Source organism: Lynx canadensis, chromosome D1, assembly GCF_007474595.2.
Source record: "Lynx canadensis isolate LIC74 chromosome D1, mLynCan4.pri.v2, whole genome shotgun sequence".
Taxonomy (NCBI): domain Eukaryota; kingdom Metazoa; phylum Chordata; class Mammalia; order Carnivora; family Felidae; genus Lynx; species Lynx canadensis.
Window position 1 is genome coordinate 109,665,589 of NC_044312.2, and position 11,092 is coordinate 109,676,680.

An 11,092-nucleotide genomic window follows, 5' to 3' on the forward strand; every position below is an offset into this window, starting at 1 on the left:
GTCCTGGAAACCTTGCTTCCAAATTCCTTAGAGACTTCTGCTAACCCTAACCCCCTCCCAACTTGAAAGTATATAATCAGTCGCTCCTCACAACCCCAGTGCAGCTCTTTGTGCCCACAGGTCCCGTCCCCATGCTTTAATAAAACCACCTTTTTGCCCCGAAGACATCTCAAGAAGAATTCTTTCTTGACCGTTCAGTCCCAAATCCCAACATTTCACATCAATGACCATTTGAAATCAGATTTAAAAACACACAACAAAACCCTTACAACATCTTTAGGAAGCGCAGACATTAAGGAGGAAGTCCCTGACTTGTCTTACAACTTTAGTTTTCTTTTTAACGCATCTGAAAGACATCAGCACCACTAGAAAGCCTTCTCATTTTAGTCTTGGAGAGCAACAAGATATGGTTCTTCTGTCTCCAGAATCTGCATTCTCTGAGTTACCTTCTACATGTACAAAGTCTATGTCTTGATACAAAGATTTTCATTTTATTGCCTTTGGAAAAAGAGAATGCAGCTATGGGAAGATGGTAAAGTTATTGCCATAATATGTCCACAGCATACTGAATAGAGCGTTTTTGTATGTAGACTAATGAATCTTGAATTATGGAAGTAATACATGAATGGGGAGCTAACCCAGATTTCTTGAATGAATGAATAACAATGGATGCAAGGGTGACTTTCTCTTTCTACTCTCTGTACTTTTGCTGTTTTTGTACAGTTTATTCTCCTGTGTCATTTGTGTAATTAAAAATAAATAAAGTGCTCACTTCGGCAGCACATATACTAAAATTGGAACGATACAGAGAAGATTAGCATGGCTCCTGGATGGCATGCAAATTCGTGAAGCGTTCCATATTTAAATAAATAAATAAATAATATCGGGGGCGCCTGGATGGCTCAATCAGAAAAGCATGCCACTCTTGATCTCAGGGTTGTGAGTTTGAGCCCCATGTTGCATATAGAGATCACTAAAAAAATGAATACATGAATTAAAAAAACTAAACAAAAATCAAATCAAGAACATTTTCTTTCAAAAAAATTTTTTAATGTTTATTTATTTTTGAGAGAAAGAGAGAGAGAGAGAGTACAAGCAGGGGAGGGGCAGAGAGAGAGAGAGAGAGGGAGAGGGAGAAACAGAATCTGAAACAGACTCCAGGCTCTGAGCTGTCAGCACAGAGCTCGACACGGGGCTCGAACTCACGAACCATGAAATCATGACCTGAGCCAAAGTCAGACACCTAACCCTCTGAGCCATCCAGAAGCCCTGATAACATTTCATTTTTTTTAATCATAAAAATAATATTTTTATACTGTAATTAAAACCCTGTGTATGTTTCTGATACAAAATGTTATCTAGACTGCAGACATGTGGAACATAGAACAGCTAGCTTAAGTGCTTAAACTATGAAAATTCTAAAAAGAAAACAGGACATAATTTTGATCTTAGGGATGATTATCTTTTTGCAAATTACTACTGAAGTATAACTGACATATGTGACATTAGTTTTAGATTGGGACAATTTTCTTAAGTATGACACCAAAAACATGATCTACAAAAGAAAACAATGATAAGTTGGACTTCATCAAAATTCAAATGTAAAAGGTCCATAATCTTTGATCCAGAAATGCCTGGAGCCAGGGATATCTCGTCACACCAGATAGCAAAAAGCTATTATCAAAGACTGCTAGGGTCATGCTCAAAAGGTCTCAGATGCCACTCTGTGAAGAGGCCAAAGATGGAGTAGTTGAGTTTTTTTGGTTTTGTTTTTGTTTTTTAGTAGGCTCCACACCCAGCATGGCGCCCAAAGAAGGCATGAACTCATGACCCTGAGATGAAGATCTGAGCCGAGATCAAGAGTCAGATGTCAACCAACTGAGCCACCCAGGTGCCCCTGGGGCAACTGAGTTTTAATAAGAATAACAACTGTGAGGCCCTGGCTGGCTCAGTTGGTACAGCATGCTATGGAGTTCAAGTCCCACATTGGGGGTAGAGTTCACGAAAGAAAGAGAAAAAGAAAATAAAGAATAACATTTGCAATGGATTAAAGCCCATCGAATGTGTTTAGAACCATGAGATCATAATAACATTTAAAAAATAAGTGGCCAGGGGTGCCTGGGTGGCTCAGTCGGTTAAGTGACTGACTCTTGATTTTGGCTCAGGTCATGTCTCACAGCTGGAGCCCCAAGTAGGGCTCTGGGCTGACAGTGGAGCCTGCTTGGGGTTCTCTCTCTCCCTCTCTCTCTGTCCCTCCCCGTGCTCATGCACACGCGTGCGCGCGCTCTCTCTCTCTCTCAAAAAAAAAAAAAAATAGCTGGCCACATTTGCAAGATGATAATATGCCAATTCTTTATCCTAAAAACTGGTAAATAAAAGATTTAAGCATTGGGGCACCTGGGTGGCTTGATCAGTTAAACGTCCGACTCTCATTTCAGCTCAGGTCATGATCTCATGGTTCATGAGTTCAAGCCCTGCGTTGGGCTCTGTACTGACAGTGTAGAGCCTGCTTAGGATTCTCTCTCCCTCTTTTTCTGCCCCTCCCTTGCTTGTGCTTTCTCTCTCCCAAAGTAAATAAATCAACTTAAAAAAAGACTTAAGCATTTATTTTGCCTTGCTTATATAATATGTACCACTGGGTAACCAAAAAGCGTGGCCTTGAGGTTTTCTTCTGCATCAGACTTTGCCCTTGTTCCTCTGAGGCATCTTGGAACAGGGTTTTAGATTAGGTCTGGAGTCAGTGAGCAAAGGTCGGGATCAGACATGAAGAGAGCAAGCATTCCCTTGTAAGGGTAACACACACTTCAGTGGACATGGGATATGGAGGTTCAGGATACTTGGCATTCTCTGATTTCTTTAAAATATTGTCATTTGAATTCTTGGGGTTCCCAAACTTTCCCAATCAATGCCCTAAATTTCACACAAAAGATCCGGATATAGTATGAATTCAATTTATTTGTTATGACCCTATCTTCAGCTGCACTAACCCTGTAGCTACTGGGGTAAAAAATTCTTTTAAGCTACGCATGAGAACTACTTGGTGCTTTGTGGTTTCAGCCAAGAATTTAATGCCCTGAACTTTTCATTTTCTTTTTCTTTTTTCAGTTGTTTTTAAGTTTATTTATTTTTGAGAGAGAGAGGAGAGAGAGACACAGAATCTGAAGCAGGCTCCAGGCTCCAAGCTGTCAGCACAGAGCCCGATGGGGGGCTCAAACTCACAAACCATGAGATCATGACCTGAGCCAAAGTCAGACACTTAACTGACTGAGCCACCCAGGTGCCCCAATGAACTTTTCATTTTCTTTAAGCTCTCCAGTCCAGTCAAAAGCATTTGGCTCCTTCCCACAAGATATTTATTTGTTTTTTATTTTTTCAAAAAGATATTTATTTATTAATTACAAAAAAAAAGGAACATACAGTGGAGAAACCCAACGGACACTGTTTTACCTAAGCAGTCAAGGTTTGATTCACCAATAATAAAACATATCGACATCAGTTACTCAAATTGCTGGAACTCAAAATCCCCCTCCAGAAAGAAAGAGGCATAAGCCTTGATGGACCTTTTTAAATTTTAAACACAACATACGCAATATGAGTGTGATGCTCTGAATTATTTACCAGGTGTGGTAGGCAAAACCATGCCTCCCCACAAGTTATCTACATCCTAATCCCCAGAGCCTGTGAATATGTTACCTTAGATGGCAAAAGGGATTTTGCAGCTGTGATTAAACATAGGATCTTTAGATGGGGAGACTATACTGGATTTTCTGGGCAGACCTAATGTAATCACAAAGGTCCTTATAAATGATCCGGGGAGGCAGTAGTGTGGGTCAGAGAGACTGATGGAGATGCTCTCCTGCTAGCTTTGAAGATGGAGGAAGAGGCCACATGCCAAACCTCTATCACCTCCTCCCCCATCCTCATCTCAGCTAATGAGTCTGTTTCCCACTTCCTTGGCAAAATGGAGGCAGTCGGAATTTCCACCCATCATTGCCACATATACCACCCGCCAGCACCTGCTCTGCTTGTTCTCTGAACCAGCCAAGCTCGTGTCCAAAGCCAATCCCCTACTTGTCCTCCACTTTCTATCTGCTCTCATCTCCTCAAGGAGTCTGCTCTAGCAAGTCCCTCCTCTCTCCTCTAGCGATGTTTGCTCCCTACCGGGTCTTTTCTATCAGTATACAGGCATGTAGTTAATTCCTCCCCTCTTAGAAGCATATAAACATTATCTTGATCTTACTTCCCTTGGCAACTACCACTCATACTTTTGTTCCTTTTTGCAGAAAAAAAAAAGCCTGTTGATACTCCTTATCTCCAATTTCTCCACTTCAATTCCCTCCTAAACCCATCCCAACCTGTCTCTCAGCTTGGCCATCCATGGAAAAACTCATCCATGACATCCAAGTCTTAAATTCTTAGTTCTCATCTATTGACCTCAACTATTCTTATTTCAAAATTGACCTGACAGACTACTCTCTCCTTGTGGAAATCTTTTTTGCACTTGACCTTCTAGGACATATTCCTTTGCTCTTCCTCCTGTGTCAGTGGTCTCTCTCAGTCTCCCTCTCCTCCTTGATCTCTTCAGGCTTCTGGATTTGGACTCCTCTCTTTTCTAACGTACTCACTCCAGATTTGTGGTGTTAAGCACCATTTATATACCAAGGTCTCCTCCCAAATTTATATCCAATTCAGACCTCAATCTTTAACCCCATATCTACTTTCCAACTTCCCCCTCAACATCTCTCTTTCTTGTTATAAACAGTGAAGAATTGAGGATATTTGTTGCCACAGTTTAACACGGACTACCGTTAGGGCTCCTAACTTGTCAACGAGTCCTCTCTACCACTTTATTTAAAATTGCAACCCTGATTTTCCCAGTCCGACTAACTTGCTCTACATTTTTTCCCCATAAACATAACATCTAATTTTGTTATTCATGATGTCGGTTGTTAGGTCTCTGTCCCCACTAGACTGTAAGCTCCACAAAAGGAGAGACCAGTAGTTTGTATACTAATGTATCCCAAATGTCTTGAACAGGATCTAGCATAAAAGGTTTGTTGAATGAATGAATTACATTATCCTATTTGTATAAATGACAAGTTTTCCCCCCGTGAATATCAATGGGAATCTCTCTGTATCCATAACATCTAGTACTTTTAGACTGACACTTTGCTCTTTTTATGCGATTCCTCCCCTCCTCCAGGACATGCATGCTTTTTCAACCTATGAGCTTTTACATATAAATAAAGGCTGATCCTTATTTCGGAAATTGTGATACTGTATCTTTTAATATTTTTCCCATTGCATTTTTTTCTAATTTCATCATTGGGAATGCCAATTACCTTATGTTAGATTTCATTTATGAATCTTCTACCTCGATTACCTTTTCTATAATCATTTTACAGTGTTGTTCCCTCCTATAATGTTTTGGCTCAGAAACAGGCAACTTAATTCAAGCTAATGAACCACTGGGAAAGATGTGTAGGGGAGACTATCTTCAGTCTTTCAGGGGCTTCAGTCTTTGATGAAGAAATGCCATCAGTCCATGGTCACCCAGTGTAGATGGCAAGGAAGTTTAAATCGCTTGACCTAACTCCTTCACCCTTTCATTCTTTTGTGAATTATTCCTGTTGGCCACATCACCTGGCAAAAAATGGGCAAAGGAGCCCATCCATACCATCATAGAGCCCACCATCCCAGGGCATGGAGCAAGCTGGAGAAGATGGCAAATGGATCTGGAGGTGCAAAGGGAAAATATCTAGTATCAGATATTCTTTGGGGGGTGGGGGGAAGTTCCTTCTCCTCTAAGAAAGAGATCCAGGAATGGAAGGACCTGTTCTCTCTTTCTCCTCTGGGTGTTATATCCGGATACATTGCTTGGAACCTCTGAAGTCAACTTCTTCCTTTCAAAAGATGCATCGACTGGCCCTCCTCTGGATTTCTCGGTTTGTGAGATATTACATTTAATTATTCTAAGCCACTTTTTGAGTTCTCTTTCACTCACAGTTTATTGCATGATAAATGGATGATGGTGAGCTGCCTGGAGTGGCATTCTCACTACTAATGAATAAAGTTCTTTGGATTCAAATTTTTCTATTTATGAGTGGTGCCTGTAAAGCCTAATAATAAAAATTCAGATGGGGTGCCTGGGTGGCTCAGTCGGTTGGGCGTCCGACTTCAGCTCAGGTCATGGTTTTGTGGTGTGTGGGTTCGAGCCCCGTGTCAGGCTCTGTCCAGCTCAGAGCCTGGAGACTGCTTCAGATTCTCTCTCTCTCTCTCTCTCTCTCTGCCCTTCTCCTGATTGTGCTCTGTCTCTCTGTCTCTCTGTCTCTCTCTCTCAAATAATGAACATTAAAAAGAAAAATTAGTGGGGCACCTAGGTGGCTCAATCAGTTAAGCATCTGAATTTGGTTCAGGTCATGATCTCACGGTTTGTGAGTTCAAGCCCCGCGTTGGACTCTGTGCTGACAGCTCAGAGCCTGAAGCCTGCTTCAGATTCTATGTTTCCCTCTCTCTGCCCCTCCCATGCTCATGCTCTGTCTCTCTCTGTCTCTCAAAAATAAATAAACATTAAAAAAATGCTCATGCTTATTTTATAAATAAATGCTTATTTACTTCTGAGACAGAGAGAGACAGAGCATGAGTGGGGTGGGGGGGGGCAGAAAGAGAGGGAGACACAGAATGTGAAGCAGGGTCCAGGCTTGAGCTGTCAGCACAGAGTCCGACTTGGGGCTCGAACTCATAAACCGTGAAATCATGACCTGAGCTGAAGTCAGTCACTCAACCGACTGAGCCACCCAGGCACCCCAAAAATTGTTTTAAAAAACGAAAAATTAAAAAAAAAATTCAGACCCTGTTTAAAATATATTGGTAAACATCAATGCTAGGAACGTAATATAGAATAATGATCCTGCTATAAATCAAAATTTAAGCAGGCATAATTCACTGTCACCATAATTGGCTGTCATAGAGAAACTCATGGAGCCTGTGGAAAGTAACTGCATTCATGTCCCCAGTGATTGGCTTCTCTGTATTCACCATTTTCCCTGTAGCTTTGTAGTCTCCTCCCACTCTGACTCTGGGTTGAACTTGTGACCGACTTGGTCAAATAGAATGTGGAGTGCCATGCTCCATGCCTTGGCCTCAAAAGGCTTTGTATTCCACCTCCCTCTAGGAACACTGCCACCTCCATGTGGGCAAGCCCAGGCTAGGTTGATGGAAGATGAGAGACTGTGTAAAGGAGAGCCCAATGGTCCCACTTGAGATTATGCTAGACCAACCTACAGCCAGATGATCCCAAAGTATGTGAGAGATCCAATACAAGACCAACAGAGTTGCCTACCTGACCACAAAGTATTAACTGAATACATCCAAAGCCAGACTGCCCAGTTGATCAATAGACTTGTGTACAATAATAAATGTGCGGTGTTTTAAGCTACTGTTTTGGGGTTGTTTGTTATAAAGCAATAGCTAACTGATACAGAACCTCAAGGATTAACAAATCTGAATGGGTACCATGCCACAAAGATTGGCCCTACTGACTGTAGGAATAATGTGAAAAGATTTTTCTTCTATCTGTAGTCTATCTGTACCACATGGAGGATGCTTTGTTTATAAGAATTTACTAGATATGGCTCCAATTGAAAATCCTCATGAGAGGGATGCCTGGATGGCTCAGTTGGTTGAGTGTCTGACTCTTGATTTCAGCTCAGGTGATGAGCTCATGGTTGGTGGGTTCGAGCCCCATGTTGGGTTCTTGCACTGAGAGCACAGAGCCTACTTGGGATTCTCTCTCTCTCATTCTCTCTCTGCTCCTCCCCTGCTCTCACTCTCTCTCTTTCACAAAATAAATAAATAAATAAACTAAAAAAAATGCTCATGAGACAGTTCTTGGCTCTGCCCAGTAGAAGTCAGAACTGAACAGTTATGGAAAACCAACTGAGAGGCCACATTCCTGTGCCCGTCCCCACCCTCACTGCTATGATACTAAAATCTTGGGCATGGAGCATACCCATGGGAGCCACTTGGGGGCAGATATGTGATGGGTAAGAAATTAAACATGGATGGTTATAACCCAATGGTGGAATAGTGAGTGCAGAGGGAATTTACCAACTGTCCCAAATTGTCCCAACTCTGTGGACTTCCTGGAGTGACTGGCTATTCCAGAGGACATTCATATCAAGAGGCAGAGTGGGTCTATGCAGACAACTGTAAACACACCTTGGGAGAAAAACTTTGGGATCAAAAAGAGGGAATACCCCAATATCCTCCAGCATTTCCTACTGGAGGAAACAGTAGGAAAGCATTTAGGAGAAGCTATTTAGATACACATCTGAGTGAATCTAGATAAAGATTTACTTTGTCTAGAGTAAATAAATGGATGGATTTCTCCAGCCCTTTTAGGATTGCCATAATGGCAGCAAATCCTGTTAACAAGCTCATGGGAAAACAACAGAACCATCCAGGATGAAGGAAAGATGTTGACTGAATTGGTGTCCTTTGAATGGGGACAGAAAGCCATTAATGGGCCTTGGAAGTCCAGGATCCGGTAAGTGGAGTGAGTGTCAACCAAATGGGGAAATGTGCCCATTGCTGATGGTTCAGATTCCTGAAAAATCTAAACCACACTGGAAGCAGTGTCTTTAAACTGGAGCTTTAGAGAGTGTGACTACCAGCCTCTTGGATTCCCTTTAACGGTTTACACTCAAACCCTTGGCATCCCCAAGTGGGTTAGCTAAGAATAACAGGGGAGGCAGCAGCAGTGGAGGCCAGATTTTGAATCTCCACTTAAAACAGAGCAACTATATAATAAAATCAAATCACATGGTCAGAGTTTTGCAACAAAACTAGATAACACGGTATACCCATGAGCTCCAAAACAGAAGCCAGTAAAAACAAACTAACAACATCCCCCCCGCCCCCGGCGCCACCCCGAGACTGGCATGGAGTCAGCATCTCCGCAGGAAAAACAAGAAAGCAATAGACCTGAGAACAGTTATTCACTGGCAAATAGGGCAGGTCAATTTAAAAGCAGCAAGCTGAAACCAGGAAGCGTCTTCTCAGCCCAATACTAGATAAATGCAAGGGGTCTTGCATTAGTAGGAAGAGTCTCTTAGAAGATGACACTAATGGGGTGCCTGAGTGGCTCAGCTGGGTAAGCGTGGGACTCTGGATTTCGCCTCAGGTTGTGATCTCATGACTGGTGAGATCGTTGGTGAGATGGAGCCTGGCGTGTGGCTCTGTGCTGAGAGCGTGGAGCCTGCTTGGGATTCTCTCTCTCTCTCTCTCTCTCTCTGCCCCTCCCCTGTTCTCTCTCTGTCTCAAAAATAAATAAGCTTAAAAAAAGATGGCATTAAAATGATGCACGGTGCACATTTTTATATATGCAGAGATAAACAAGCATCTAACTCGTATGAACTCTCAAAATCCTGGGAGGTGGGGGCGAGTCCCTGCTCCTCTGCTGACCTTGGGCATTTGCTAATGGGGGGGGGGGTAGCCCGGGATGAGCTATCTCCTCAGTCTCTCTTACTAAGGGTCTCACAGGGGTGTGCTGAATTCCCTGTTATTCCACTGCCTAAAAATCCCTAGATCAGGGGCTTAGAGACCTGGGCTCTATCCATGGCTGCTGAAACTTCGGGCAAAACATTTCACTTTTCTGAGTCTCAGTCTCTTTACCTGTAAAATGGGAATCATTTTAATAAGTGTTGTGCTGCTTATATCAAGAGACTATGGGGTGGACCAACAGAGACCACTGATTTGGAAGTGAGGGGGTCACAATTGCTTTTCACAGCACGAGTTCAGGTGGCGGTTCTGCCCTACAGTTGGGAGATCTTAGGCAAGCTGCAACTTCCTTCAGCCTGTTCTCACCCGTAAAATCGAAATAGTAATCATCATCATCGTCATCGTCGTCATCGTCTGAATTGCAGAGCTGCTGTGAGAATGAAATGAAGCACTTATCAACTTAGACATATCGAAAGCACTCACTAAACTTTACTAATGTCTCAATGATGCCTTTGTTAATAGTCCTTATGCGAAGACTGAGATCTTTTGTGCTCTTCCCACTAGCAAGCGCCAGAGGGCGACATAGACGACGAGACCCCAGCTACAAGCACTCCTGACGCAGCGCCACCATTGGCCACGTGGTGGCGCTAAGACACACGATGTCTGATATTTCCGCAAAGTTTGGGGAACAGAAAGAGCTGACGGAATAAGAGAGGATAGGGGGGTAAAGGGAAGATCTGAGGCTGGAGGAGCCCTGAACCGAAGGGTCAGGGGTCCCTGGACCATGTAGCTTCCAGATTTCCGGGACACAAAAGGATCATGTGGGAATGAATAGGTTTTGGAGTCTTTTTGAATAAGAGGGCGCCCCCTTCCTTCTAGCGCCGGGTGTGCATCCCCTTCCCTAGGGCAGCCTGGATGCTGGAAGAGGGATCGTTCGTCTCTGTGCGCTCCTCCTCTCCTAGCTCTAGCTCATTCATCTGCGGCCGCGGTACGCCGTTGCCATGGAGACGTGATGCAGGCGGGGGTGGGAGGGAGGCCCCTGGTGACGTCCGCGCAGCTCGCAGCTCGTCGTCTCCCGCGGCCTCCCAGTTCTTGCCTATTTTGGAAGAGGAGCCGCAGCCCTTCTGCTGATTGCGCGCGCGCTGGCGCCTTTTAAAGGCAACCGGCGGAGTGGCGGCTCCGCTAAGGCCGGGAGGCTGCCCCCGCCACCGAGCCGCAAGCCCGGCGCGGAGCCTGGGCCCGGGAAAGCCCCCCGTGCCATATACCCCCACCCCATTTTAGCGCCTCCACTCACTTTAGGGAAATTTTCAACCATGAGAAAGGAGGTCCTGCCCTTGCCCCTCGTCCCCTCCTCCTCCCTCCAACAGGGGGAGATTCTTCTTCCATAGGAGCCTTGGAAGGAAACAAGATGCCAGGCCTAGCGCGTTTGGGAATCCTCTCTGGACAAGGCCACAGAGTGAAACATCAGGTGAGAACTTCACTGCCCGCGGGGCTACCCCGGGTCTCTGGAGACCCGTGCCCCCCTCCAGCTTCCTGCCTTAGCCTTTTTGTCCCGGGCTTAGCCTGGGGTTGGTTTAAGATCTTAGCTGGA

The 11,092-nt window shown here is 44.1% G+C and overlaps 1 pseudogene; it reads left to right on the plus strand.

The window, feature by feature from the left end:
• Window positions 1-764: 764 nt before the first annotated feature.
• LOC115526570 lies at window positions 765-865 on the plus strand (annotated as a pseudogene).
• The last annotated feature ends 10,227 nt before the right edge of the window (window positions 866-11,092 follow it).